The following is a 6000-nucleotide window of genomic DNA, read 5'->3' as shown; positions in this document are numbered from 1 at the left end:
TTCTTAAAAGAGTTTGGTTTGGTTTGTTGTTTTTGTTTTGTGAGGGAGGGGAATAGCAAGGGCAGGGCTCAGCCTCGGATCCCAGGCGGCAAGTCTTGGTTGCACAAGCGCTGCTGGCACCTCCCGGACTGCTGTTGTTTGGGTGTACAGAGTCCAGGAGATAATCAGACTGGCTGTTAAACAACAAAACCTCACGCTAAACAGCATTTCAAATAGTTTCTAAGATGTATTTCTAAAATCTGTCACAACTGACTTAAGGAAGAAGGTTGGTATTTGGTGAAGAAGCAGTACCTTGCCTCTTCAAATGTTTTAGAAACTTGCAGAATGACGATCCTTCTTTTACAGATAGAAAAACTGAGCTGTGGGAAATGTGAGCAACTTCCCAAGGAAACAGCCCCCAGTCCCAGTACAGCATCCCATGGGCTACACAGGTTTCCAAGTGCTTAAGTGACCTGGGAATCCAAGGCACTGCTTCAAAGGTGACTTGTTACCTGAGTTCTGGCTGCTGGGGAGACATGGCAAAACACCAGTTACCTAATCATATTTGAAGCGTGGGTCATGGGAACCGGTCACCAAGAGTTACTCAGGCTGCTAATTGTCTCTGCAGCACCGGGGGGGTGGGTGGTGTGTGCCTTGGGTTGGGCTTACTCCTGCCACTTGCCCTTTGTAAACTTTCAGACTCTGCCCTAAGCGCCGTCCCTGGCTGCCAGGTCCCTCGGGTGGCATCTTGCGCACAGCTCAGATTTCTGCAAGACTTTTAACTGTCATCCTTGACAAAACTGCAAAGCAGGGAACTTGGGAAGTGTCACTTAGACTGATGGATTCAGAAAGAGGAAAGCACACGTGTGGCCGCGTGTTTGGGTTAACACCTAGGCTGTGGCGATCAATAACCTTCATCGTGCAAGCCTGGGTACTGCGTACAAACAGCGTGTGCCTTACCAAGGACTGTACCCTTGAAGAACAAAAAGACTGATGGAAGTGGAACATCCTGCCATAGAAGGTGCCAGAGGCTGGAAGTCAGCAAAAGTCACGGTAACTAGGGGAAAGGTGATGGAGGCAGGGGGAGACTGTGACCACCACCTCAATTTAAGACTGGAAAGACTTGCCCCCGCACCCCTGCAAGGAGCACACGTGCTAATCTACATGCAAGTAAGACTAATTTGGATATAATTAACCCATAGCAGATGGGTTGGTAACTACTAACTAATGAGCATGAATTTAGGCAGGTTTTTCCAAATCATGTAATAAGATAAATATGCTGAAGTTCTTTTGGATGGTTGGCTGGCTTTGTGGAATACCACTTAGCCTCCAGCTTTGCATGAATCTGTAATAAAGAAATACCTCCACTCTGTGTGGCAATTAGCTCTTCCACACTGGGTGAACAATCCCACTCTGAAATGAGCCCCTCTGAAATAAAAGACCTCTTCTACAGGAGCTTTGTTGTAGAGGTATCAATTTCTCTTCACATCAAGATTTCTGCACTACAAATGTCTGCACTTTTTTTTTTTTTTTAACAAAAAAATTAAAAGAACCCACAATCAAGCCCTCACACATTGCCACAGGGGGAATCTCTTCCCCCGTGCTGCCCAGCGCAAACCCTGCTGCACAACCTGCCTGCCCTCGCCTCCCAGTCTTGGTGCTCCTTCCAGACAAGGGTGGGTTTCTTGAAAACCAGCTGGGAAGCAGCTCTCCAACCAAGCTCCGTTGGATAAGGGCTTTTTTATCCCTTACTGCTGGCCTTTTCTTCAGCCCTTCTTGAAGGATTAAAGTTAGCCGTTCAGGCTATGGACAGCAGCAGTTTAGTTGTAGACAGTTAGCCAAGCACTTAGTTCTGTAAACATCTTAAGTAAATTCCTGCTGCCCTAGTATCTCATCTTCCATCTTCCTTACTCCTTTACCACATTTCTTTAAAAGGGAGTAAGAAAAACTTACTAGAACAGAAGCGACCCAGGTTTTAAAGATCATTTGCGGACACTGGTCCAAACTCAGCTATTTTCTCACAAGACGGGCAAAGATTTTTTTACAGGTGTACCAGACCACCTGTGTGTACCATGTAGAAGATGGGCTAAATGCTCATTATTTAGTAAGAAAAACCAGGGGACAATAGGCACAGTCCCCTAAATTGTTTCTTACACCTCCTAGTTTATCAAGCTCGGCTGACCTTGCCAGTGGTACTTTTGCTTATCTACCGGCATTCAGCTCAACACAGCACGTGGGGGGAACCCCACAAAACCCCAGACTGAATCCAGTGATGGCATTCACACAGCTTGTTGTCTCGGTGTCACATAAAGACTCCCATACAGTTCTGTTGCAAACATTTAAGTAGCACCTAAAAGAAACTCCTTTCAATGGCAGCCTCTCCAGGGAAAAGAGGAAGCAAGTGCCCACAGAGCTGCTCCAGCACTCACCTCCCATCCATCCCATTCACCTCTTCCATGGGCAGCAGTCGCAGACAGTGATCAAGTTATGAAGACCACCTCTTTGCTTAGAACAAATATTAAAAAAAAGCAATATGGAAAAAAGTCATTATATATAATACAAGATCAGTCAAGGTAAAGCCTACAAGATCACAAAAAATGGAGTAGCTCTGTTATACAAAACATTTTAAAACATGAAGATGTAAAAAAAATTGCAAGACTACTTCATTTTAAAGATAATTCCTGACATGATTTTATTCTGAATTTTACAAAGAACAAGCATTTTTCTATAAAAAACTAGGGTAAGAATCAATTTAGTTACAGCTAGGAATATTTACATTCTAAGAAGAAATTTCTGTATCCTTCTATATACAAGGCTGTGGCTATTACTAGTTTAAAGGACTCCCAAAGGCATTTGTAAGTAAGGCATTATGGTGCCTGAGCCAATTCTATGCTTTAAGATGACCATTTACAACTGCCAGGATTAAGGTTCTATTCTGCAAATACTGAAATAGGTTTTTAGTTGCAGAGGCTGTCCCATTGGTTTCCACACGTGCTGTGTCTGTGCGTGGGCTCCTGGAGAGCATCAAAAAGAGCCGCCCCTCGGGGTGAGGCTGTAAAATGGAACGGTCGTAGAGCAGAGATGGGTATAACTCACATTAACCTCAAATTCCATGAGATCAGCTATACAGTAGTAGCATCGTCATATCTCCAAATGGAAGTCCTCTGAACAGTATTTTTACAATGTAGTTAGGTACACAGCGAAAATGTTCAGTAATGCCCCCCCTCACAGGCAGTCTCGTGTAGAACTATGAAGGGCTGTGCAATTAAAGTATGATTAAGCATTCAAAACGCAATCCTCACTTGACTTACTGCAGTCCAATTCCCTGGGCAATGCATCACCTCCCTGTGCTTTCTTCTTCTAAATGGTAACTTGGAAACAGGGGAGGACGTGTTCACACCTCTTAACAAAAACAATGCCACAAGTCATCCGAAGCTGCCTGCTCCTGCAAGACGAAATACTAAGTGATGCTCATGTGAGCATTACATTCACCGTCAGGAGACTCAAACAGAGAATCTAATGAATACAGACTGTGGTGCATGAACATCACAAGAAATTATGTTACCTTTTGAGTTAATGGTATTCCCACTTGCAAACAAAGAAACTGAAGCCACAGGATTACGCGACATGCCCAAGATGATGAAAGAAGTCAGTCCAAGAGCTGGAAATGAAGGGATCCTAGCTCCCAGCTTGAGGCCATATGTTGTTTTCCTTGGTGGAGATATTGTAGTATGCATTGTTCTTTAGCAACAGAGAATTTTGCCTAATGAGATTAATTTTGTATAACCTGTATTGCTGCTGTAATACAGGTTTATGGGCACCAAAACCATTCAGTATTTCTCAGGTTAAGGTTAGCCTGAATGTCAAAGTCTGTAAAATCTTCCTCAGCAGTACAAGGAGCTTATAGGTTTATTACAACTCCTCTTCCAAAGGCAAATTCCATCCTTTCCCCCTTACAAAGTGTCACTCACTATATCTTTGAGGATAACAGAGGCAAAAGCACTGGCTTTCCCAGTGAGCACAGAACAGGCCCTTCGCCACTAGCCAGCACACTAGGCAAGACCAGTGTCCAGGTGCATTCAGATACTGGTACTAGAAACCATCAACTCTTCACAGAGGGGACAATCTATGTGTGACCTCACCCTGGGAGTCAAGGCTGCCCCATGCGTCCCGTTTCACCACACTCACACAACAGCTCACCAGGGGCAAGCGAAATGTGTCTCACAAATGTAAGATACAAAGCGGTCCATTTACAGCAAAGTCTCAGAAGGTCCGTCCCAATCCTGCTTCGCATCAGCATAACGCAGTGACATGCCAACATGTCTATTAACAAAACCATACATTGTCTAGGAGTCAGTCACACCCGAAAACGTGGCACTTGGCACACACCTTCCAAAGCCAAGGCACGGTGCAGCACTGATGCCACTCTTAAGATGTGCCAACAACTGGATCAGGTCCTTTCATCTGCATCTCATTGGCACAGATCAGATCACCCACCTGTATTAAAATGCTCCCTCAATTTCTTTTGAAAATACCTATTAGCTGGAATCTGCCTATTCACTAAAACAAGCTGCTTCTTTTAGAGACAAACTTCAAAGGAGTAGAATTAAGTAGTAAATACAAAATAACCCAGTATGCTATGTGAAATATATTCTACATTTCCAAATCATACTTTTTGTTTTTAAAAACAGAGGCAAAGAAAAAAAAAAATTTGACACAAAGAGTTTGCCATTGTGTTTTGTAGTATTAGTCATAACCAGGAAATTCCCCAATTTATCTGGATTAAACAAACACACACATCCCCAAAAAAACCTCACTTTAGTAAACATCAGAATATTTAAATACTCAAGAATGAAAGTCTCACTGTCAAGGCACATACCTGGATAAAACAGTGGATAAGAAATTACAGCTAAATCAGGCATTAAGTGGACTCTCTACTTTAGGACAGGAATTTCCATACTAGATCATGTATCAGGCAAGCACATATCTTACATTCCAGGATATTTTCTGAAACAGTTTACAGGAAGAGAGTTAATGGGACACAGTTGTTTACATTGGCAAATTCATTACAAGGAAGTTGCAGCTAAATGTGTTTTGCCTCAGACTCCTGTGGTTATTAGATAATTCTTCTATAAAACACAGAAAAGAAGCTGTTTCTAAACGTTCCAGTTCCTAGAAATAAGGTTTACAAAGAAAAATATTTGTACCAGGTTTTAGAGCATACTCTTATGTTTGCAATGAACATCTCAAAAAAGGTGGCAAGGCTGACAAATCGTATCATGCCTTTTGGGCAAGGGAGACTGGCTGTTACATGCCCTCTCCTGACATGTATTTGCTCATGTCAAGGCTATTACATGATGTGCAGTCAGGCTTGCAAAATCCAGGTCCTCAAAAGCTTCACATCACACACTGCGTTTTAAACCTGCCTGCCAAGGGCCTGTCAGCTTATTAAACAGGACTGACACCGAACCTGCCCAAACGTTCGGACTGCTTTCCTCACAAGAACTGACGGGAGGGCAGAACTATGTTTCCCAGTATCCTTCTCTGACCCAGTAACACTGGCCAGCTTCCTGCTGTGCAACTGAAATACTGGACAAGTAGGTGAGAAGATGCAGAACAAGCAGAGCAAACCCTAAGGCTCAAGACACTGATAGGAAGAGTTTAAACAAAACAAACCAGTGTAGTCTATACAGTGGTTTCTGCTTTCTTTTTTCTATGACAAGTAGTCTGGAGGGCATGCATCACTTGGGCTGCTGGAGCCAGCTACCAGGGCAGAATATGGGTTTTGGTTAACAAAAGGCTGGAACCAGCCGATGCCACTTAAGTACTCAAATACAGCAGGAAAATGCCAAACTTCCTCGAGCAGCTGCCGCAGCAGAGAGTAAGGCCCCGAACAGCTTTGGCTACAAAGGTTTACGTTCTGTTTATCAAGTCTCTACAAGACAGAACAAAACACAGATAAGTGCCACAAGACAGAAATCTTTCACTGCTCACATCTGTCAAAGGATAGTCGCAAGAGCA

The 6000-nt window shown here is 43.4% G+C and overlaps 1 long non-coding RNA gene across 1 annotated transcript in view; it reads left to right on the top strand.

Moving 5' to 3' along the window:
• LOC114016259 (uncharacterized) overlaps window positions 1-1346 on the top strand; it is a 28509-nt gene extending 27163 nt beyond the window's left edge. The window contains exon 3 of the long non-coding RNA XR_008733544.1: window positions 346-1346. This is a non-coding gene — a long non-coding RNA (uncharacterized LOC114016259). The remainder of the gene's footprint in view (window positions 1-345) is intronic.
• The last annotated feature ends 4654 nt before the right edge of the window (window positions 1347-6000 follow it).

Source organism: Falco cherrug, chromosome 8, assembly GCF_023634085.1.
Source record: "Falco cherrug isolate bFalChe1 chromosome 8, bFalChe1.pri, whole genome shotgun sequence".
Lineage (NCBI taxonomy): Eukaryota > Metazoa > Chordata > Aves > Falconiformes > Falconidae > Falco > Falco cherrug.
Note: the sequence above shows the minus strand (reverse complement) of the source record. Positions and strands in the feature narration are given on the sequence as shown.